We start from the raw sequence: 27,128 nt of genomic DNA, 5'->3' as shown, positions 1-27,128 counted from the left end.
CGGAACTGTTCTGACCGATAGGTCGCTTGTTTGTTGTTGTTGTCATAATTATTGTATAGCGGTCTTTATCTTATTGATTCTTGCTCATTTTTAAAGCACATCAAAATTATTTGAAGAAAATTCCTGTTTTTCTTGAATTTTTGTCCCATGTTAAAATTATGCTACAAAATGATCACATTTACTTAATACATATAGAATTGGAGCCTCTGCATTGTTTCACACATGCCTTGTAGTCAAGGTGATATACATGTAACCTGATTTATTCTTCAATTTTCCGTTAGGTTACATCAGCGACAAAGGTCAAAGAGAGAACCGAAGATAGATCTGATGATGCTGTATGATTATACATTGTCAAGCGAACTAGCTCCTTGTTACAAAAGGTTGTTTCTGATTAAATTGATTGCATCAGTGTACATCCCTGAAGGTGGAAATTGTCATGAAAAGGAGTTGTCCTCATCTAAAGGTAAAGAGATTTCTCCTCATCATATAAGCATCAAGATTCAGTGGCAACAGCACAGTTTAATAGTGTAAATTTGTGAATAATAATTTGCAATTGTTGTGTAATTTCGCCTTTGGAGAGTCTTATTAAACTGGGTGCGAGTTGCACATACTCATAATTTCATATTACATCTACTTTTGTTGCATTTTTTGAATGTTTGTGTACAGGTGGACTTCTTAATGATCTAGCACATTCATATCTTAAGTAGTAAACCTTCAACAGTTTGATTGGTATGTAAAGTAGTAAACCCTCAGCAGTTTGATTGATATGTAAAGTAGTAAACCCACACTTCTTTTGTTAAATATGTGGGTTTACAAGAATAAATGTACGAGTGAAACAATATGTAATGTCACATGACCAAGAGTGGTATATATAAAATAATTTTATTATGGGTTCCTATTTGAAAACTCAATGTGAAACAACTGTGCGTGTGTGTGTGTGTGTGTGTATACATATGTATGTATGTATGTAATACTATGTATGTATTTATATATGTCGTTTATTGTCTAGAGGGAAATGGTACAGGGCTAGAGCTAGTGTACGTGTACATGGAAATTAAAATATGCAAGATGCAATGGAATATACATGAATTAGGCAAAGTTGTGGATTAAATAAGTTTTGTTCGCCATTATTGACATAAAAAGGTGTCGAGGGTACTAAATGTTTTATTCGAGACTCAAATGCCCAGTTTTACGGTTTTTGAGTACGATGCAATGTAAAACATGATGTAAACGCATTAAAATACTACCATAACCCAGCACTGTATATCATATTATAAATAAATTGTAGTCAACTTTTCATGATCTCAGTATCCTAAAAGCAGAACCAATACTCAGTTACATGTAATGAGTACTATCACAAATCAGTATAGAGGGAAGTCAATCTAACACGGCGACTTCAATCTAACATGTTCATAACATTTCTAGTCTGTGATTTTATCGAAAATGTTAATAAATATTCTCCAAATTTCATCATAAACATCTCCAAATATAACGCCTATGATGTCACAATCCATAGAGTACAATTCTGTTTAAATTTTCATAATTTTTCAAAACAGCGTAAATTTAACAAGATCAATGATGGAATGAATTCATTTTATAAAGTTTTCCAGGTGATGGAATTTAGTTGCTGACAAAGTAGGTCTGATGAATCATATCGCAAATCACCACAAATTTCTTAAAATGGGATAATTTCCTGAAACTTCAACTGTGTACGTGTACATGTATTAGGCCAAATGAATTGTCACTACAAAATTAAGTGTGCTACCTCGGTAGCCTAGCAACGGTGTAAACTTCACAAAATATACCGGAAGAAGAAGTAAAACTACTAAAATGCAATTTCACAATATTTTATGGATATTGGTGTTCTTTTAGAGGAACAGTAGTCGTATTGTTCAGCTGAACTACACGAAGGAGTTAACTACTTGAATTCGACAATGTTTTTATATTGTTAAATCAATTTTCATCATATCTGGCTATGGTTATGCTGAGTTCATAACATTTCTTGTCTGTGATTTTACAGAAAACTTTAATTGATATTGTGCTTTATATTTCATGAAGTGCCCGGGAATTTTGAACAACTAACAAGATTTTTCAATGCAAAATATGGCTTAGAAATTGTCAGAATTGATGCCTTCCTGTTGCCTATGACGTAATTTGTGCCTGGTAAATATGTGAGTTCATTAATAGCATGTTTGTTCTAGAAAGATGGATTTTTACTGATCAGAAGTCAAATTGCCAATAATTTCATGACTTAAAAATATACTACTCGCATGTGGTAGCAGCCCTGGATCAGTCACATTCCTATTTGGGGTATGTAGAATTGTGACTATTTCACATAATGATTTGTAATATACTCTCTTGTTGACGCTTGTCAGTATTTATTTATTTATTTATTATTTAATTTTTGCTGGTTTATTTATTTATTTTGTTTGATTGTTTGTTTGTTTGTTACGTTTGTTTCTGTAAATGTAACTAATTAAGCCTGAGTGCCCTGTGATTAAATGTCTATATAACGCCAATATTTTGCACTAGACCATCCTTGAATTGAATCTTAACTCGCATGCCACTTTGTATGAAAGCCAACTCTCTACTCTGGGCTAGAAAAACATACAAGATGGAGATGTTATGACAGTTCTTTGATCAATGCATTTGTGGATCAATATTGCTTTATACATCATTGTGTGATGGGTAATCAAAAGTGTGTGAATATGAACAGATTGTGTCGACCACTGATTGATGGAACTTGTAGCCATACTGTGGTATACAGGTCAAAAAACAGTATATATTGATTTAGCATGCTAAGGCTGAGTCAGAATTAGTACGGCAGGGGGGCCTGGGGAAGGAGAACAACAATTTCAGACCCCCCCCCCCTCCTCTGAATGAACCCAAGTATTTTCATACCTCCACCTCCCCCCCCCCCCCCAGCTACACATATTTTACAATATGGTGCATGGTGCACAACATTAAACTGACAGTGGAAATCAACTTCAACTTCGTGGTCTTGTTGCTAGGCATATTTGCATACATTTTAAAATGTTATTCATTTGTCTATTAATCCTCTTGTTATCTTCGCAATATATGTGATCAGTTGGCAGTTGCTATGGGCGTGGTCTTGTTGCTAGGCACATTTGAATACATATTTTGAATGTTTATTCATTTGTCTTTCAATTCCTGTTATCTTTGCAATATACATTATTATTTGGCTGTTGCTATGGGCATGGTCTTGTTGCTAGGAAAATTTACCTATATTTTTTGAATATTTTATTCAATTGTCTATTAATCCACATTATCTTCACAATATATGTGATCATTTGACTGTTGCTATGGGCGTGGTCTTGTTGCTAGGTACATTTGCATACATTTTTTTAATGTTTATTCATTTGTCTTTCTATTCCTGTTATCTTTGGAATATACGTGATTATTTTGCTGTTGCTATTGGCGTGGTCTTGTTGCTAGGCAAATTTACATACATTTTTGGAATGTTTATTCAGTTGTCTATTAATCCCCATTGTTATATTCCCAATACATTATTATTATTACTTTATTATCCCTCACAGGGAAATTTGTCTTGCAACAACACAGAAAAACATATATATAGTCTTACACATTAAAGTAGTACTAAGAACAACAGAAGTACAAAGACATTAAAAACTGAGTAAAAGACTACATAAAAACATTCACATTCCTTTGCTTCTTACATTCTCTGGTTAAGTATTCTGATGGCAGAAGGTACGTAACTGAGCCGAGCACGACGTGTTCTCAAGGATAAAATTCGATACCTGCGACCCGAGGGAAGCATCTCAAAATACTGAACTAAAGCATGGGAAGGGTCATTGGTAATTTTTGTGGCTTTAACAAGTGCTCGTTTTCCATATAATGATTTCATGCTTTTACATTCAGTTCCACATATTTTAGTACAGGTATTGACAACTGTCTGTAATTTGTTAACATTTGGAACAGTCAATCCTCCAAACTAGCTTAGAAACGAAAAGGTAACTACACTCTCAAAGTGGCTAGAGTAGAATGCTTTCAGTATATCTGGTCTAATATTCAGTGATCTTAGTTTACGCAGTAAGTACATTCGCTGTTGGCATTTCTTATATACAGCATCGGTGTTCTGTTGGAATGTAAGTTTGTCATCAATGAGTGTTCCTATGTAGCGGTATATTGAAACATGTTCTACAACCTCAGAGTTAATTTCAAGTGCTTTAACTTCCCTTCTAGATCTACTAAAGTCAATTACCATTTCTTTTGCTTTCTTTGTGTTCAATTTTAGATAGTTGTCCTCACACCATTGTTTTAAGTGATGCACTTGATTTTCAAAGTGTTTTTCATCATTTGAGTAATCTCCAAATGCTGTATCATCAGCATATTTAACCATCTGTCCCTTTTCACTTGTGCTTTTAAGATCATTTGTGTACAAAGTAAACAGAACAGGAGAGATTACCGAGCCCTGGGGTGCACCAGTAGACGTACTACGCATACTAGACACTGTTGCGGATGGATTACGATTATTCACACCTATCCCATTTACTCTTACATATTGCTGTCTGTTAGTTAGAAAATCTAAAACATGATTATTTGACTGTTGCTATAGGCGTGGTCTTGTTGCTAGGCAAATTTACATACATTTTTTGAATGTTTATTCAATTGTCTAAGAATCCCTGTTCTCTTTGTAAAATACACAACCGTTTGGCTGTTGCTATGGGCGTGGTCATGGTTGCTAGGGTATTTGCATACATTTTTTGAATGTTTACTCGCTTGCATACCAGATGATGTTGTTGTTTGACCAAAATATATTGCCATTTGCTTGTTGCTAAGGGTGTGGTCATGGTTGCTAGGGCCAATTTTGTCAACATGCTTTGAAGAAAATCTGCAGAATAACACTTTCATAAACATCTCACCAAGTTTCAGACTCATTGACCAAGAGATAAGTTTTTGACCAGAAATGAACATTTTTACACCTAATTTGCATATCACTGTATGCTTAATATTTCTTTTTCCATATATCCCTAGATGCATTTTCATTAAATTTCTGCCCAATCTGCTCAGTGGTTTTGGAATTAGAGATTTTTGACAAAAAGGCACATTTTTAGCCCTAATTTGCATATCACTGATGGGACCATCATATCATGAACAATTCTTAGTAAAAACACCCTGAAGAATGTTTCACCCAAATTTCAGCCCAATCTGCCCAGTAGTTTTTAAGTTTAAGTTTTTTGACCAAAAATCACATTTTTGACCCAAATCACAAACCGATGGTAAGATCATTTTGATTTGAACAATTTCCCAACTAGACACCCAAGGTAATAGACCCACCAAATATCATGGCAATCGGTTCAGCGGTTTTTACTTTAAGTTGTTTAGACACACACATCCACACACAGACAGACAGACAGACAGACGCCGGGTGATCCCTATAGCACTACTGAACCTCAGTTCAGTTGTGCTAAATAAAAAGCCAAGATAGAGAAAAGCAATAACAGAATCCTACATCTCAAAATATTCTACAAAAAAACCCCCACTTTCTAAATGTAAGTCCCTCTTGTCTTTTGAAATAGCATTTTTTTCCTCAATGTTGTATGTATATTTCAGATATGTCTTGAAAGCTTCAATTCGTGGGATTATATTAATGTATTTCCATTTGAAAATAAAATAGTGTACCATGAGAAATATAAAGGTATCAAGTAAAGTAACATCTTCCAAAATGCCTAGTGTACAAACAAGTGCATTCAGAGGCAAATGAGTATGTGTTATTGAAAAATACCAGTCTTTAACAGAGTCCCAAAACTGGCTAATAAAAGTACAATCCCGAAAAAGATGAAAGTAATCCTCTACAACCTCATCACAAAAAGAACATAATGGCAATTCTACAACCCCCCAAGTACACAATAATTTGTTTGTAGGTAAGATCTTCATAATTAATTTGTACTGAAAAAAAGCCTTAACTTTACATCAATTGTAACTTTAAGAGGGAGAACAAGCAAAGTAGGCAGGGATATTGGAACATCAAAAATATCATGCCAATACCGAACAATGTGTAAGGGAATATCAGAGGGTGCTATGTACAACCGATATTTGTAATAATTGCCGAAATTTGTAATAAAAATGCTGACATTTGTAATAGATTGCCAATATTTGTAATAAACTGATGACATTTGTAATAAATTCTGTGAACGAAAATTGTAATAAAAATAGCCGATATTTGTAATAAATTTCAGAAAAAAATGTGTAATAAACCTGCTGAAATTTGTAATAAAAAAAAGTTAAGGGGGTTCCTCTCTGACTTTCAAAGAAATGGCGTTCCTCATTCTAAACTTAGAAGAGATATAAAATATCATCATTACAGGTTTCCTAGAATTAATTTACAACAATTATGTCATTCTTAGGCCACTTGGCCCTTTGAGTCTTTGTCAATCAATATATCAATCATGCAATCAGTCAATAATAAGTCTACTTATCTATCTATCTACTTATTTAGCAACTAGTACCTACATTATCTACCCAGCAGTATTCATGTACCAACCCATCAGTTCAAATCATAATTCCATCACTTGATCAACACGTCATGCTTTATTGAACAAATGTAAATTTTAATCATTGGCGGACGTGTTGTTAAATTGATTTTGTCAAAAGATAACTGGTTGTTGTTGGTTGGTTGGTTGTTGTTTGGTTGGTGGGTTGGTTGGTTGGCTGACTGACTGACTGACTGACTAAGGGTAGATAAAAAGTAATTTCAATCTGTTTTCTAACCTTAATTTATCTAGTTATTGAATGCTACTTCTTCTAGTGTACAAGTGGCGAATGATGAGTGAATATACGAACTAGCATTATCAATCCATCACGTGATCAAACTTCATGCTTGTATGATTGAATGTAATATTTCAATCATTGCGGGCAAGTGTTGGTTGGTTGGTTGGTTGACTACCAACAAACTGATTTCTCTAGAAAACTTAGAAACGGCGATAGTCATTTTTACCTCCCGTAAGGGTACGAGAGGTATTAAAAGGGGAAGGTGTGTCTGTCTGTCTGTCTGTCTGTCTGTCTGTGTCATCATTTTCTACAAAACGGCTGGCTCAGTTGTAATGAAATTTGGGATATATAATTTTTATGGTAATAGCTAGACCTAATTAGGTTTTGAGCCAGATCTGTTAATGTTTAATTAGAGAAATTTGCATATTAATGAAATCAACTAATTACGCAATATCTTAAGACTGCATACTTCAATTTCAATATAATTTAGTATATTCGTTCAACATAACAACATACATTTGTCCTATAAAATTCGCTGATGTATCTAACAGTGTTAATGAATAATTTGCATAATTAATTATTTTTGGTAATTAGGCTATATCTTAAGAATACATACTTCAAATTCAACATAATTTAGTACATACGTTAACCATAAGAAAACACATATGTCCTATCAAGTTTGTTGATGCACCGTACAGTGTTAATGAATAATTTGCATAATTAATGATTCTTGGTAATTAGGCTATATCTTACGACTGCATACTTCAATTTCAATACAATTCAGTACATACATTAACCATAACAAATTGTGTATGTCCTATAAAGTTAGTTGATGTACCTTACAGTGTTAATGAATAATTTGCATAATTAATGATTTTCGGTACTTAGGCTATATCTTAAGACAGCATACTTCAATTTCAATACAATTTAGTACATACGTTAACCATAACAAAGCGGATATGTCCTATAAATCTTTTATATAGCTTAGTTTTAATGAAAAATTTGCATAATTAATGATTTTAGGTAACTAGGTTGTATCTCAAAAATGCAAGCTTCAAATTTCGTATAATATGATACGTGCATCATAATAATACACACCTGTCCTATGAAGTTTGTTGCTACAACTTTTTCCTTTAATGAGTATTTTGAATAATGAACGATATTCAGTAATTAAGCAGTATCATACACTCTTACATACATTAACCTAAGAAAGCACGCTTGACCAAAAAACAAAGCCTGTTACCATAGTTTTTTAGTTTAATGAGTTATTTGCACAATTAGTGATTCCCTTACGGGAGGCATTCAGTTTAAATCTGGTTTTATGGTGCATTTGGGGGCATAAATTGAAAGCTTCGTAATGGCTTGAGAAGTAATTATTATCGGTAATTTTTAAAAACAAGTTAGTATATCAATAAGTCTACATCGACATATTCATGTCCGTGAGTGTGAAAAGATTAATATGCATAAGGGCGACTCTAATATTTCAGACATCATACATTACAAACACTTGGTGTTATGGATACTGTATATCGCTATATCTCACCAAAGTGTAGAGCACACACCAGTTTCCGGTTTCTATTATACATAGCACACCTAAAGTCCTCTATTAAACTTCACTGTATCTGCAAGAGTAATGCCACTATACCAATGTTACAGATATTACCAGATATGTTCGGGTGACATACACAACTGAGTTATTAGGTCTACTTTATGTCCTCTAATATATTTACTGGCTTCAAAAAAGTCATTTAAGTTGGTCTGTGAACTAATTGTATTTATGTATAAAAAGAAACATAATTGCTTGCCAACATTTGTCTGATGGTTTTATTAACACAAGTCTATGACAGGCCAACCAACCATAAACTCTGATATGTAAAGAAAAAATTTTGGATTTGAATCATAGAAGTAAATACATAACAATATAGCTCTGTATCAATTTTTGGTGCTAAATATCGGCGCAAAACTTCCCTGACTTAACTTGTAGATGAAGATATTACACAGGGAATTTTAATAACGTTTCTTAGATTCAGGTGTTTAATTTGTTGAAATCTAGGATTGGTGATGATAAGGCATTGATTGTAAATTCGAAAGCTGAAAGCGTAGCTTTAGGTATAGGTTGTATAGAGTATAGAGTGTATAGGTGAATCATAGGTGTCCGTCAAACTTTTACATTTTCACTATCTTCTCTGAAAGTAGCAGCCAGAATACTTCGATATTTGGTGTGCATGTTCCCTGGGTGGAGGCTATTCAGATTTGTTCATGCCAAGTTGATCTGTGCCATTTTCAATTTTTTATGATTTTTTTTCCAAAAATGACATTTTCATCAACTCCTCATAAACTTCAAGTCAGATTGCTTTGATATCTGGTGTGTTGATGCACAGAGGGTAGCTTACTTAGATTTGTTAATTTCAAGTCAGCACGTCTTCTCTTCTATTTTTTATGATTTTTTTTTGAAATTTGAAAAAAAAAAATATGTTAATGAGCATTATGACCGACACCATATTGGAAATCAGTCCGCGAGACTTTAGGTAAAGTGCAACTTTTCAAACAAGCAATGTAATATGTGCTATAGTCTTAATTCTACACATTGTGTGCCCAAATGACAAATATTTGTTCGAAAAAGGGTTGTAAACTTCAAATCCAATTCTCTCTCCACCCCTCCTACAGAATGGTTCATTCCAGTATATGCACCTCATGATCATTGTGAGAAGTCTTCCACACATCGTCCGAGAAATCGCTGCGTTCATTGTCATTATTCACAGAATTGTTGTTTTCGAGTGAAACCCCGTCTTGAATTGTATAACTCTAACAAATGAAGACATGTCAAGTTATATTTTGAAAGTTGTATCACTAGTTTGAGACGATTTTCTCACGTACTATCGGGACTTACTTGGACTTGGACCTTACTCCAGTTCATCGGGAAGTTTAGCCAGCTCGATAATTCTTTCTGGTTTAGTTTACAACACTTTTGATCGCGCAGATTTTGTTGTTGTGATGAAAAGAAATTTAAAAAAAGATCACTTCAACCATTTCGTTGTGTTTTCTTTATGAAAGGTAATCGAACATGAACGAGTGTTACCACTGTAACCAGGAGGGTCTATGCTGTAACGTATGGCAAGGGTTCGACGACATACACGCTGGTCCGCTATCCCGCGACTAGTAACTTTCTGTAAGGACCAGTAAAGGTTGCTAAAATGCCCATTGCAGGTAGTCCGACGGGATAGTGACTTTTCGATAGGTATATCAGGGAGCTCAGAATTCAAACCACCGGCTATATGATGAATTCACGGTCATAGTAAAATTCATTTGATTTTTAATTTGCTATTTTGACCAACTCCGGTTGTCTATTCGCGATAAAATTATGATTAGTTTGGAAACGGGGTAGATTTTCTATGATTCCGTGTCATAAAAGCATGTGTTGTGTTGTTTTCGAAAAGCACACCCGGTGGGAAAGTCGCCCAACAGACGATCTCGCGCCATTGCTGTACTACGTGGCACTTTATTCTGGCGGGGTGTCTCTTGAAAACGGGAATAGCGAAGGATGAGCCAATCAAGTGAGACCTTTCAAATGTAGCTAATATTATAGCCAATAAAATTAGTTGTACGATGATATGTGTATAATAAGGCCTCTACACTGTAACAAGTAAATAGTAAAGTTGAAATCTTTAGTCACATGAATTCGTATTTATGTACGGATGCGTAGTCTTTTAGATCAGTTAGTATTTAAACTACGTTTCTGAGTTAATTATTCGGTAGGTTATTGACGAGCTCCCTTTGTAAAAACGCTGTACAAATTGGATGTCGGCGTTCGCCCGGCCACGTTCAACGGAACTAGTGAAGCTCAATCATAACAATGGTGGCTGTCAAAATCGAAGACGCAATTTGACCGTGTTGTTATTTCAGTGAGTTTATTCAGCAAGAAAACAACGTGTTCTATGTTTTTGTACTTCCTACATGATGTGATGATCGGGTTTTTTACCGGTACAACTTACAGCCTACAATGAAACTGCTAACTTACTTAGTAACACTGACCATGGATGTATTAGTGATACATCACTAATACATCCATGCACTGACACGATTCCGTGTTCCGTGTTCCGTACGCGCGTGTTGATGTTTTGGGGCACATTTCTAAATACGCGAAACCAGTTATTGAATGTGTAGTGGATATTGATATTCAGTTTGAAAAATTAAAATCCTGAACTTTATTTTGCGAACGGTTCTGTCATTTCTTAGTAATTATAGGGCCGACTGTACTATCACGTTTAACGTTTATGTCAACCCGGAAGTACATAGACACGAAAATAGACGAAGTGACTTGTACATGTAATTAGTAACAAAATTTTGCTGTAACTGCTGGTAACCTTTATTTATTTTTATGTTGTAAATACATTCTAATATGCACTAAGGACAACACTATAAAGACTTGCTCTATGGGAAGGTAATTTTTTGTCTTTTAAAAATGCAATAGTTAGATCAATGTGTACCAGAAATGTTATGTAGTATTTAAGCTAGAAATAAGACCACATAACATCTTATTACTCCTCCTCCCCCCCCCCCCCCCAATTAAGACAAACTACTCACAGAAAGCAACAAAAAAAAGAGAAGAAGCTCCAAAACATAAAAAAGAGAATAAAATTACAGTAAGGAGTTGATGATGCACAAACAACTACAAAGAAATAGACAGTTCAATTACAACACAGGGTTTGAAATAAATATGGGGTTTGGAAAAGTGAATTAGAAGTAGAGCAAAAACTACGAGAGATGAAGAGCCTAAGTGAACAAGCGAAAGCACTTAAAGATAGGACCACCAAATTTTTTGCAGGACTACTACGTTATCAATTTTACTAGTCCTGTGGGATAGTGACTTTTTTACTCCAGTGTCGAACCCTGTTGGCTGAGAATGACTCTCTTTTGGGTACTTGGGATTGTCGCCGTACGGAAACTAAGATGGCGATTAATACATTTCTTCCCTATATATATATATATCTACTACAACTAGTACAAGTTGAATGTTGTTGACTTGGTAAATTTGTTAGAAAATTGAAATTCAAATTGCCAATTAATGCTTGTTAAATCTACTTTCTTTTGACGTGATGTTTTTGCAATCTTGTATTTCTTTATTTAGATAACCCATTTTTTAGTGTGGAAGGACGGACCCTCCTTAATGTAATTTTGTTATACAAACTTGTATTTGAAAACCATCCTCAGCTAGTAACCTTTTCCAACAGATAAAAGATGATTGTATTCATGGTTAGTACAAATATTACTATAAATTCTAGTAAGGTCAGCAAAGGAATACAAGTTACATTTAATATCAAGAAGATCATTAACACATTTACAACACCTTTTAATATAAAGTTCTTCCACAAAATTGGTTGGTCATTAATACGTATTTTGGAATTGCAACAGATCAACTCTTGACAAACATCCTCATCTGTATTGATTAAATATGAGGTATAATTGTACTGCAGCCATGCTGTAATAATTTCTTCTAAGAAAGTCGAATGAACAGGGTCCAAGATGTTGTGATCACGACAAGTAAGGTTGGTATACTGTAAAAGCAGGCCACAGGTTTTTGAAAGAGTATGATTATACCATTTAGTGCAAAACAAATTACCATTCCGTATAATTCTCAAGCCCCAGCTCAGCTTGCTTTTAACGACTTGTCAAAAGCTTCAAGATTTGTCAAATATACATACATACATACATACATACATACATACATACATGCATACATACATACATACATACATACAAACATGCATACATACATACATACATACATGCATGCATGCATGCATGCATGCATGCATACATACATACATACATAGTATACATACATACATACATACATACATACATACATACATACATACATAGTATACATACATACATACATACATACATACATACATACATAGTATACATACATACATACATACATACATACATGCATACATACATACATACATAGTATACATACATACATACATACATACATACATACATACATACATACATACAAACATGCATACATACATACATACATACATACATACAAAATCAAACTTTGAATTTCCTTTTAACGTTATGGATGTAGCATATTTCAAGAGGAAGGGGTAGCAATGAATGCAGCTTATTCCCAAAGTAGTACCATAGGTAAAATTTGAAATTACATGTAGGTGGTATTTAGTTGAATCAAAGTTTGAGGGAGCCAAGCAGGGGTGGGTACAGGAGTGGGTTTCCCCCTCCCATCCTGGAGATTTTTGAATTTCAGGGACTAAAAGAATGCTTTCTGGTGCTATTTTAACATGTACAATTTTGAGTAGCCACCCCCCCCCCCCCTTTCACTCCCCAGTTTTTGAGTGCCCCCCCCCCCCCCGGTCAAATAAATAATGACAGCTCCCTAAGACCACCTTTTATCATGTGAATTGCAAATAAGCTGCCTTTTTATCATGTCCAGCTATTCATCCAAGAGAAACTTATATACTTTTTCAAGAAAATCAAGCTAGGAGGGGGGAGAGCCATGAAAAGATAAGTGAACTGCAACACAACTAATGATTTTAACAGAGATATCTTCCCATACAGGGTAAGACCCCGTCCCTGCCATGGCTGCAGTATCTTCCCCACCTTTTCAATTCGAGGATTAAAATTCACAGCGAGTAATTGAGATAAATCAACAGGAATATGTATAACCAAAAGAGACAATTTTTTTACTATAGAATATATTATTAACATGAAAGCTCATACATGCCATGTACAAAAGCAAAAAAATGAAAATTTCTTGTGCACTCAAGATAGTAAGTTATGCACACCAGTATTCGTCCTCTTGAGATAATGTCGTGTACACAAGATAATAACTGTGCTCTCGAGATAATGTCGTTCTCTCGAGATAATATGTAGTGCACGAGATAATATGTTGTGCTCTCAAGATATTATGTTGTGCACACGAGATAATATGTTGTGCGCACAAGATAATAAGTCATGCTCTCGAGATAATAAGTCATGCTCTCGAGATAATATGTCATGCTCTTGAGATAATATGTTGTGTTCTCAAGGTATGTTGTGTGCATGAGATAATATGTCATGCTCTCGAGATAATAGCACTCAAGATATTATCTCGTGTGCTCGAGATATTATATCGTGCGCCTAACTTATCTCAAACGCATGACATTGTCTCGAGCACATGACTTATTATCTTGTGCGAACGACTTATTATCTCGAGCACAAGACATTATCTATAGCACTAGAGATATCATCTTATGTGCTCAAGATATTCTGTCGTGTGCATGACTTATTACCTTGTGCACAAGACTTATTATCTATAGCACGCGAGATATTATCATGCTGTCAAGATATTATCTCATGCGCACAGCATTATCTTGCGTGCACTACTTATTATCTCGAGCGTACGAGATATTTTTATTTTTTTGCTTTTTGTAGATTGCACGTACAGGCTTTCATAGATTAAACAACCAGTAGAAGAACAACTCTAAAGTACTGGTTATGTGATAATTTAAAACATAGGGTAACATTTTCTACAAAAAAAATAGTGCCAATGGCATTGTAGTTTAAAAATGTTTATCAGCATGGTCAGCCATGCTAGGTATAGGTGGTCATTTAATTTGCTGAATGAATATCCAGTTGCCTATCCAATCCTGCTGTTAATCCTTTGTCTGTTGCTATGGGTGTGGTCATGTTGCTAGACACATTTGCATACATTTTTTCAATGTTCATTCACCTATGAATCCTTATTGTTATCTTTTCTATATATGTGATTATTTGACTGTTGCTGTGGGTGTGGTCTTGTTGCCAGGCAAATTTGCATACATTTTTTTACGATTATTCAATTGTCTATTAATCCCTGTTATCTTTGCAATATATGTGATCATTTGGCTGTTGCTATGGTCGTGGTCTTGTTGCTAGGCACATTTGCATATTTGTTGAATGCTTATACCTTTGTCTATCAATTCCTGTTGTTATCTTTGTAATATGTGTGATTATTTGGCTGTTGCTATGGGCGTGGTCTTCTTGCTGGGCAATTTTACGTACATTCAAGTTTGGAATGTTTATTCAATTGTCTTTTGATCCGAGTGGTTATTTTGTGAAATACACCACCGTTTTTGCTGTTGCTATGGGCGTGGTCATGATTGCTATACTAGGGCCAATTGTGTCAAAATATTTGAAAAAAATCTGCAGAATAACACTTCTAGAAACATCTCACCAAGTTTTAGTCTCACTGACCAAGTACTTTTTGAGATACAAATTTTTGACCAAAATTCACATTTTTACATCTAATTTGCATATCACTCATGAGATCACTATGTGCTTAATATTTCTTCATCTATACACCGTAAGATGCATCCCTTTTAATTTCAGCCCAATCTGCTGAGTAGTTTTGGAATTAAAGATTTTTTACCAAAAAGACACATTTTAACCCCAATTTGCATATCAAGGATGGAATTATCATGTCATGAAAATTTCTTAATGTAAACACCCCTGGGAATGTTCCTTTCAAATTTCAGACTGATCTGCGCAGTAGTTACTGAGTTTAATTTTTTGACCGAAAATCACATTTTTCAACCCAAATCACACATCAGTGGTAAAATTATTTATATTTGAACAATTTCCCAACTAGACACCCAAGGTAATACACCCACCAAAGTATCATGCAGTAAATTTAACCTGCCAAACACAGTATGATCATAGAGGTCTTGATATGACTCTATTTTTCTTTCCCCATAAGATGTGTGACTTCATATTCTTAGTACAAACTGTGTTTTGAATGCCTAAGGACTGTGTATTTAAATGAACCTGTTTCTATGTTTTTGTACTTCCTACATGATGTGATGATCGGTTTTTTTACCGGTACAACTTACAGCCTACAATGAAACTGCTAACTTACTTAGTAACACTGACCATGGATGTATTAGTGATACATCACTAATACATCCATGCACTGACACGATTCCGTGTTCCGTGTTCCGTACGCGCGTGTTGATGTTTTGGGGCACATTTCTAAATACGCGAAACCAGTTATTGAATGTGTAGTGGATATTGATATTCAGTTTGAAAAATTAAAATCCTGAACTTTATTTTGCGAACGGTTCTGTCATTTCTTAGTAATTATAGGGCCGACTGTACTATCACGTTTAACGTTTATGTCAACCCGGAAGTACATAGACACGAAAATAGACGAAGTGACTTGTACATGTAATTAGTAACAAAATTTTGCTGTAACTGCTGGTAACCTTTATTTATTTTTATGTTGTAAATACATTCTAATATGCACTAAGGACAACACTATAAAGACTTGCTCTATGGGAAGGTAATTTTTTGTCTTTTAAAAATGCAATAGTTAGATCAATGTGTACCAGAAATGTTATGTAGTATTTAAGCTAGAAATAAGACCACATAACATCTTATTACTCCTCCTCCCCCCCCCCCCAATTAAGACAAACTACTCACAGAAAGCAACAACAAAAAGAGAAGAAGCTCCAAAACATAAAAAAGAGAATAAAATTACAGTAAGGAGTTGATGATGCACAAACAACTACAAAGAAATAGACAGTTCAATTACAACACAGGGTTTGAAATAAATATGGGGTTTGGAAAAGTGAATTAGAAGTAGAGCAAAAACTACGAGAGATGAAGAGCCTAAGTGAACAAGCGAAAGCACTTAAAGATAGGACCACCAAATTTGTTGCAGGACTACTACGTTATCAATTTTACTAGTCCTGTGGGATAGTGACTTTTTTACTCCAGTGTCGAACCCTGTTGGCTGAGAATGACTCTCTTTTGGGTACTTGGGATTGTCGCCGTACGGAAACTAAGATGGCGATTAATACATTTCTTCCCTATATATATATATATCTACTACAACTAGTACAAGTTGAATGTTGTTGACTTGGTAAATTTGTTAGAAAATTGAAATTCAAATTGCCAATTAATGCTTGTTAAATCTACTTTCTTTTGACGTGATGTTTTTGCAATCTTGTATTTCTTTATTTAGATAACCCATTTTTTAGTGTGGAAGGACGGACCCTCCTTAATGTAATTTTGTTATACAAACTTGTATTTGAAAACCATCCTCAGCTAGTAACCTTTTCCAACAGATAAAAGATGATTGTATTCATGGTTAGTACAAATATTACTATAAATTCTAGTAAGGTCAGCAAAGGAATACAAGTTACATTTAATATCAAGAAGATCATTAACACATTTACAACACCTTTTAATATAAAGTTCTTCCACAAAATTGGTTGGTCATTAATACGTATTTTGGAATTGCAACAGATCAACTCTTGACAAACATCCTCATCTGTATTGATTAAATATGAGGTATAATTGTACTGCAGCCATGCTGTAATAATTTCTTCTAAGAAAGTCGAATGAACAGGGTCCAAGATGTTGTGATCACGACAAGTAAGGTTGGTATACTGTAAAAGCAGGCCACAGGTTTTTGAAAGAGTATGATTATACCATTTAGTGCAAAACAAATTACCATTCCGTATAATTCTCAAGCCCCAGCTCAGCTTGCTTTTAACGACTTGTCAAAAGCTTCAAGATTTGTCAAATATACATACATACATACATACATACATACATGCATACATACATACATACATACATACATACATACAAACATGCATACATACATACATACATACATACATGCATGCATGCATGCATGCATGCATGCATGCATGCATGCATACATACATACATACATAGTATACATACATACATACATACATACAAACATGCATACATACATACATACATACATACATACAAAATCAAACTTTGAATTTCCTTTTAACGTTATGGATGTAGCATATTTCAAGAGGAAGGGGTAGCAATGAATGCAGCTTATTCCCAAAGTAGTACCATAGGTAAAATTTGAAATTACATGTAGGTGGTATTTAGTTGAATCAAAGTTTGAGGGAGCCAAGCAGGGGTGGGTACAGGAGTGGGTTTCCCCCTCCCATCCTGGAGATTTTTGAATTTCAGGGACTAAAAGAATGCTTTCTGGTGCTATTTTAACATGTACAATTTTGAGTAGCCACCCCCCCCCCCCTTTCACTCCCCAGTTTTTGAGTGCCCCCCCCCCCCCCCCCCCCGGTCAAATAAATAATGACAGCTCCCTAAGACCACCTTTTATCATGTGAATTGCAAATAAGCTGCCTTTTTATCATGTCCGGCTATTCATCCAAGAGAAACTTATATACTTTTTCAAGAAAATCAAGCTAGGAGGGGGGAGAGCCATGAAAAGATAAGTGAACTGCAACACAACTAATGATTTTAACAGAGATATCTTCCCATACAGGGTAAGACCCCGTCCCTGCCATGGCTGCAGTATCTTCCCCACCTTTTCAATTCGAGGATTAAAATTCACAGCGAGTAATTGAGATAAATCAACAGGAATATGTATAACCAAAAGAGACAATTTTTTTACTATAGAATATATTATTAACATGAAAGCTCATACATGCCATGTACAAAAGCAAAAAAATGAAAATTTCTTGTGCACTCAAGATAGTATTCGTCCTCTTGAGATAATGTCGTGTACACAAGATAATAACTGTGCTCTCGAGATAATGTCGTTCTCTCGAGATAATATGTAGTGCACGAGATAATATGTTGTGCTCTCAAGATATTATGTTGTGCACACGAGATAATATGTTGTGCGCACAAGATAATAAGTCATGCTCTCGAGATAATAAGTCATGCTCTCGAGATAATATGTCATGCTCTTGAGATAATATGTTGTGTTCTCAAGGTATGTTGTGTGCATGAGATAATATGTCATGCTCTCGAGATAATAGCACTCAAGATATTATCTCGTGTGCTCGAGATATTATATCGTGCGCCTAACTTATCTCAAACGCATGACATTGTCTCGAGCACATGACTTATTATCTTGTGCGAACGACTTATTATTTCGAGCACAAGACATTATCTATAGCACTAGAGATATCATCTTATGTGCTCAAGATATTCTGTCGTGTGCATGACTTATTACCTTGTGCACAAGACTTATTATCTATAGCACGCGAGATATTATCATGCTGTCAAGATATTATCTCATGCGCACAGCATTATCTTGCGTGCACTACTTATTATCTCGAGCGTACGAGATATTTTTATTTTTTTGCTTTTTGTAGATTGCACGTACAGGCTTTCATAGATTAAACAACCAGTAGAAGAACAACTCTAAAGTACTGGTTATGTGATAATTTAAAACATAGGGTAACATTTTCTACAAAAAAAATAGTGCCAATGGCATTGTAGTTTAAAAATGTTTATCAGCATGGTCAGCCATGCTAGGTATAGGTGGTCATTTAATTTGCTGAATGAATATCCAGTTGCCTATCCAATCCTGCTGTTAATCCTTTGTCTGTTGCTATGGGTGTGGTCATGTTGCTAGACACATTTGCATACATTTTTTCAATGTTCATTCACCTATGAATCCTTATTGTTATCTTTTCTATATATGTGATTATTTGACTGTTGCTGTGGGTGTGGTCTTGTTGCCAGGCAAATTTGCATACATTTTTTTACGATTATTCAATTGTCTATTAATCCCTGTTATCTTTGCAATATATGTGATCATTTGGCTGTTGCTATGGTCGTGGTCTTGTTGCTAGGCACATTTGCATATTTGTTGAATGCTTATACCTTTGTCTATCAATTCCTGTTGTTATCTTTGTAATATGTGTGATTATTTGGCTGTTGCTATGGGCGTGGTCTTCTTGCTGGGCAATTTTACGTACATTCAAGTTTGGAATGTTTATTCAATTGTCTTTTGATCCGAGTGGTTATTTTGTGAAATACACCACCGTTTTTGCTGTTGCTATGGGCGTGGTCATGATTGCTATACTAGGGCCAATTGTGTCAAAATATTTGAAAAAAATCTGCAGAATAACACTTCTAGAAACATCTCACCAAGTTTTAGTCTCACTGACCAAGTACTTTTTGAGATACAAATTTTTGACCAAAATTCACATTTTTACATCTAATTTGCATATCACTCATGAGATCACTATGTGCTTAATATTTCTTCATCTATACACCGTAAGATGCATCCCTTTTAATTTCAGCCCAATCTGCTGAGTAGTTTTGGAATTAAAGATTTTTTACCAAAAAGACACATTTTAACCCCAATTTGCATATCAAGGATGGAATTATCATGTCATAAAAATTTCTTAATGTAAACACCCCTGGGAATGTTCCTTTCAAATTTCAGACTGATCTGCGCAGTAGTTACTGAGTTTAATTTTTTGACCGAAAATCACATTTTTCGACCCAAATCACACATCAGTGGTAAAATTATTTATATTTGAACAATTTCCCAACTAGACACCCAAGGTAATACACCCACCAAAGTATCATGCAGTAAATTTAACCTGCCAAACACAGTATGATCATAGAGGTCTTGATATGACTCTATTTTTCTTTCCCCATAAGATGTGTGACTTCATATTCTTAGTACAAACTGTGTTTTGAATGCCTAAGGACTGTGTATTTAAATGAACCTGTTTTAATCATAGTGTCTAAGATTTAATTCAGCTGTGCTAAAAACAGGTTTCCAAGCAACCTCAAACAGATCTTAATCTTTGGGCCATTGACATTGACATGTGAAGTAGCCCATAAAAGATTTAATAATTTCATTGCATCAATAAAACAAGAAACTTTCATTTCGAGGCTCAGAAAAAGTATCTCGGAGTACAACAAGTTACATATTTCAACGCAAAACGAACATCTGTGATGTGATCATTTTCAGTTGAACAATTTTCCATTTACAAACCCTAAATAATGTCCCCACCAAATGCCAAGCCAATCGGTCTGGTGGTTTTTCACTTTAAGTCGTTCACATACATACATAATATTTTTATTTATTTTTTTTCTATACCGTAAATCCATAAAATGCTCTAAAAGGTTCACAAATCTAAAAAAAAAAGAAGCACTTGACATTAAAACAACACTTGATACATCTTAAAAGACAATTAATTAAAAGCTATGCGGAAGAGATGCGTTTTTAAACTTTTCTTAAAACAGTCAACGGTATTACATATTCTAATCCCAGTCGGTAAATCGTTCCATAGCTGCGGAGCAACATGGCTGAAGGCCCGTTTGTAGACGAAACGTATGTTTATTGAACATACACACACACAGATGCTACTCGATGCCTATAGCAGTATTGAACCTAGTTCAGTTGTGCTAAAAATACTTTCAAATATACATTACAATAAAACATTAAATGGGGCACAGGCTGAGTTTAGACGGTTTTTTCTTTGGATAGTAATGCAGAATACTTCACATAAAACCACCCTGGATAGCTAAACTAATCAAGTATAGTGTTTACAACAATTCATGTAGCTGTGACGTGCCACTTTTTACCAACCATCCAACTCATGCATTCTTCATGTAATGACAGGGATTTCCTCAGATCTGTTGATATTTGTGCATGGCAGAAATATGTGTCGTATAATCAAATCATTAAAGAGACAGTATCTGTAACTTGGTGATCTTTTTTCAATACTTTTGTTCTGTGTGTCAAGTGCAGTTTCTTGTTCTACTCCTTAAAACATGTTGAAATACCTTGTATTTGGCTTGTCAACACAGCCTGTATATGTGTAAAGTGCACTGTTATTGTTGGTAATTTTAGTCCAGACTAAAATTCACTTGTCAAAAATAACAATGCAGTTTGTACATATACAGGCTGTGTTTACAAGTGTTTGCCAAACACGGGAGTGTTTCAATGTGTGTTATGGAGTAGAACAAGAAACTAAAAACTGTAGTTGATACACAGAACAAAACATACTGAAAAAAATCATCAAAAGTTACAGCTACTGTCCCTTTAATCTCTCCACATAATTTCCATCCATCTATCAGTCAATTTGTCATTTTGAGATGGGGGAAGGGTCAGATTTTAGAACTTGGTAGGGGGGTCACATTTTAGAAAAAGGAGTAGGGGGAGGGTCACATTTTACAGCTCAGACATACCCTAACCCCCCCCCCTCATAATTACTGAAGGCTCCCTAATGCAAAAATCAGATCTGAAAAATAGCAGACATATAGACAAGTACTTTAATACCCCCTAACCCCCAGCCCTACACACAATAAGTATCAACTCACGTTTCCATTCTATCGTATACATGTCTTGGCTTAATTGTTTTATCATTTAATATTCAATGTAATCATATTCACCTACACTTTACACCCCAATGTAATACCCTCATCCCAATGTCCCACTATTGACAAATGAATATAATCATGTATAATTTATTTACTTAGAGCAACATGGACATGTCTTTGAATCTTTATAGTCTTCATACACCAAGTAATAAAGCAGAGAGCACTGCAGTAATGTAGTAATCAGATCTAGGGTGTACAAACAGGCAGGCAGGCAGAGAGACAGACATTCAGACAATGACATAGACATAGACTCTGACAAACAAACACAAGTGTGCACATACTCACTTTAGCTTGCAGAGACAACTGCGCTACATATACACACATGTATTATATATATGCACATTCAACCAAAATACGGCCATTTAAAAGTATATTCCTTTGCCTTAAATTGCAAGTACAAGTACACATCGATTTCATCACTGGGCGAAAAAAAAAGTGTCAAGTAGACCCCTGTTAATAGTATAAGTCTATTCCATTAAGAACCATTGACTTATGAACATTGTCCAGTTTCATCAGTTTCGTCTTTGAATTTGATCATCACTTTAAATAGAGTCACATTATTTGTTCACACATTGTTGTAGAATTGTGGACTTCAGGTAGAAACAACACATGTCATCAAAAACTGCAGATTCACAACTGAAATACAATGTATGCATAATATGGAGACAAAAAGCAATTTAATAAGTGAAACAGACGACAGCTGTTCCACTTTGTCAATTTCTCATGGTTGCGCTGTTGAGTTTGCTCTGCAAATAATGAAATCAATTAATAAGCATATAAAATACATCGTGACAATTCACTCAGGAATGTATTCCCAGAATGAACTTCTGAATTGAATTTTTGCCAAGGTAGTTAAACCTGCATAGAAACTTGCACAAACAGCAAATTCAGTGATGGCAGGTGTATACGTAGTAATGGTATATCACCAGCAATACATGAAAAGGCATACATGACAACACATATAGTAATATTGTACATTTTATAATCTTATTGACATAACGCATACAATGGCAACCTACCACATGTGCAACTCTGTACCATATCTGAAGTCGGCATCTGTTTGAGATCCTAAATTCTATCAATTGCACAGACTCTTCTCTTTTTTTTTATTTCAATTGTAGCTGCATGCATAATTGTAATTTTTATTATTAAAAAAAGGAAAGAGTTATTATGAGTTATTGCCATATAAAATGAACGGAGATATACCTATGTGATAGGAAGTATCAAAACAACACATTCTAACAGGAACACATTCAACAAATAAGAATTTGATTATTCCTGTTTGACATGGAATAATGTTCATATTGTTAATTTGTCTTTGATTGCTATAAACTTCTGGTAGAACTGTTTTAGTGTTTGGTTTGGTGACGTCATATGATTTTCCAACAAACTGGCTTCATTTTCACATTTAAAAGGAACAAAAAAGAAATACATATGATTGAAGCAGTAAACCTGATATAGAATGTCTTTTGACTGGACAAAAGTTCTTTGGCATTGCTACATTCCAACGTCTGGATCCACATAAAATATGAGTATTAAAATGAGCTGTTTTATGTAATGTGGACAGCAGCTGAGTTTATATGTTTTAGACCTAGTTTTTACTGCATATTTAAAAGGTACTTGCATTATTGTACATGTATACCTACTGTAGAAGCACACTTAACCAGCACTTGCAATTGACTGAACTCAAACCTGGTATTATATTAAGATACAACCCATAAATGATCTGATGGAGTAATTTATGATGCTACCAAACCTGTTCAGGAAATTCCTACTATTCAATCAACTATTCTAACAATTCCAAAAAACAATAGTAATGTTAAAGAAGACATGTATCGACACTAACACTGTACTGAGACATGGTTTTATTAAGTTTCACTTAATGAGGAAATAAGCTTATGAACTCGGCTTGTGTCACTAAAATAATTCTAATTCCAAAGATTATGTACTCGTGGCAATGTTCAGTTTTGAAAAAGACTTTTGTTTAGCCACATTGTTTCAGGTTTTAATTACTGGTCGTAACTGTTTCTAACATTTCGCTTGAAATGAAAACAAACATGTCATTCACTCACTCACTCACTCACTCACTCATTCATTCATCAGTCAGTCAGTCAGTCAGTCAGTCAGAAAAGCCAGTTGGGTACTGACTGCATTCATTTGAACTTGAATAAACGAGATTGACAAGTGTTACTGATTTCATCTTAGTTGCCTATCTCATAATCAGGAAACACAGACAAGTAATGTCTACTTTGTTACTTGTCCAAACAATCTTTATGTGGGAATCGTTCCAATAAAACCATGCCTCGGTGTATAAACTGCATTTTAAAGAAGTTCCACAATGCAGGATTGGTAGAAATGACTTTCGTGGGTTCTCAGTAAAGCATACTAAAATGCGCAGCTAAAATAAAATCAGTCTCACCTTTGTTCAAATGAAGTGACCAACACCTGGTCTGTCATGCTTCATAAAGTACATCATAAACAGATTCAAATTACAAGAGTACAAGCAAAAACTGATTAGGGATATAAAATATCAACAGGTTTGCTAAACACATTGCTATAGTAACATCTTTGGTGAAAACGTCATGAATAATGATACTGTCGTACTGATATTGTTTTGTCAAGTTCAAGTTTGATGGAAGTCAACATGGGTTGGTGGCCAAGTTAAGACGTGGGCTTCTTACCACTGCGACCAAAGTTCAAACCTGGTGTGGGTTTGATTTGCCATGCTGTGAGTAAGAAAAGTGTCTACCAAACTACTGTACCAAACAACACAAATTTTCCCCAGATACTCTGGTTTCTTTCAGCATTAAACCTAAATCCATGATGGCTTGCCTTCACTGAACTTCTTGGGAGACAAGTTTATAAATATCCGGTATAAATAAAGATTATTATCACTTGGAGACAAATTTAAGGCATTAGAAACACAGTTTAGGGAAAGGTAATGATTGTGTATGTGTTTGTCAATACATTATCATATGACATACATACTGTAACGACAGTTATCTTGTACTGTTACTTTGTTAACCTTATAAATGAACAACGATAATAATGGATCCATCTCAACAGTTTTAACTATTTAGAACTTCCATTTTCTAACTGCGCCTGAATTATACCGCCAGGGAGTTCATTACATCGTTCATTGGCTCAGACTTTACCCTGGAAAGTCAATTTTAATAATGTTGTATTTATTTATTCATTACATATTCACTAGAAGAGACTTTAAAGTTCTTCAAATACAAACGAGGTCTAAAATAACTTACGGGCTACTTAAACATATGGTTCATATGAAAAACAAGAAAATAATTAAATGCACAGAAAATACCGTAAACGATATGGCTGAACGTATGTTTTCTCGTTCGAGGAAACGTAAATAATGTGACATGTATGATCCACCAAGGGTTCCGTAATATTCAATATTGTCATCGTTTTGTCTGAAGTTGGAATTATCTATCGTACCTGATCGCGAGCCATTCTTTACGGGGTCATAAAGACGGGCATGCGTAAACGAGCGAAAGAATATGACATGACTTGGCATTCTTAAATTTATTACTCGACCCATCTCACTACCGGACACGTTTGAACTAAAATATATATATTTGAACCTCTGACCACCACACAAGTTACTGAAATAACAAAAAATATTGAACTCGTTTCAAAATTTTAGTTTACTGGTGATAATATATTTATGGAATTATTCATAGAAATGGGTCTACATTTAAATACATATATTCACATGTCCGGCAGTATTAAAGGAGTACATTTGTGTTGGCAAAGAGTAAAAGACCGGTACCATTCTATTGAAAGATCATTTCAATTGACGAAAGATACTCACAAAGCTGATGAAGTCATGGGGCAAGATTTCAAAAATAATGTGAACGAGAGTGGTGTTTTAACACAATACTAAATGGACTTGATTATGTTAGCTTTCTCTCTAACCCAGAACACGAGCCATTTGATCATATTGTTCGTTTTGATGAATTGCAATTTTGTCAAGAGCACCACAGTGACTCAAAGTTTCATGATATTTCTTAACAAGTGTACGTTCGCATGCCGAACTCTATCATGCGAAACATCACCATGTTTTGAGTTAGGAAAACAACATAGTCGAAAAACAGTCACATGGTAGACGCAAGGAACAGTCAGTGAAAATTGGTAAAATACTCATAAATTTGAAGATGATTACTCGTGATATATCGCAAAGGATGCTGCTTTTATTAGCTCAAAGTTATGTCTTTGCGGTGAAAGGTTAAACAGATATTGCAGCAATGCGAGTGTGCTTAAATTTAGCAAATGTTCGTGCCCCTTCCTGGGTAAAAGTGGCGGACATAACAAGTGGTGTAAAGTAACTCGGTCCCACTAAGTGAATCTTCTTATTACCCTTCTATTGAGATGAATACCCCAAACAATAACGTGCAACAAAAGCCAACATTTCGCAAACGAACAAAGAGCAAAAAAATACTGTCAAGCAAGACCACAGAACTAGGTTAAGGCTAACTCTGGATTGATACGGTTTCGACACGGAGAGGGAGAAGACGTGTCGAAATCCGGCAGCATATAAATCCAGAGCTAGCTTCAGGCGTGATTATTAAATCGTAAACTACTGGTTCAGTTCATTTCTTTAACGACGATAATTGCGTTCTTTCCAACTTCAACAAAACAGCTTTATGGACTATCATTGCACATTAAGATACCTTTGTACTGGGTAAAACCCGTAATCTTTTTTGAATTCTGGCGTCGGACTATTTGGCGGACAAACATCACCCGTCGTTGGGGAGAACAGTTTACACATAGGACAATCGACGCTATGAGCGGGTATGATGATCGGTGCTAAACGTGAAGGACTGCCGTAAATATAATGCATAGGAATTTGATATTGTTTGTCACGCCATAGTACATGGGGAACTTTCGGATTAGTTGTTGTCTTTGAAGGTTCATGCACGACTATTTCTGAGTCGGAAGGCGTACTGTTGTACCCTGAAGTCGAGTCGGACTCTAATCCTCTATCGTCATGATGATGATGATGATGTTCATTTCTCGAATCCGTTCCCGAGTATTTCTTGAAGTTTTCGTCATCGTAGAATCTATGGCTTTCTATTCCCAACGCTGTCAAGTTGATGTCAATTGATCGAACACTTTTATTGCCATCCCTAAAACTGTCGTCCCCTGGTTCT

This window comes from Glandiceps talaboti, chromosome 5 (assembly GCF_964340395.1).
Source record: "Glandiceps talaboti chromosome 5, keGlaTala1.1, whole genome shotgun sequence".
Taxonomy (NCBI): domain Eukaryota; kingdom Metazoa; phylum Hemichordata; class Enteropneusta; family Spengelidae; genus Glandiceps; species Glandiceps talaboti.
This window is presented reverse-complemented; position numbering follows the sequence as displayed.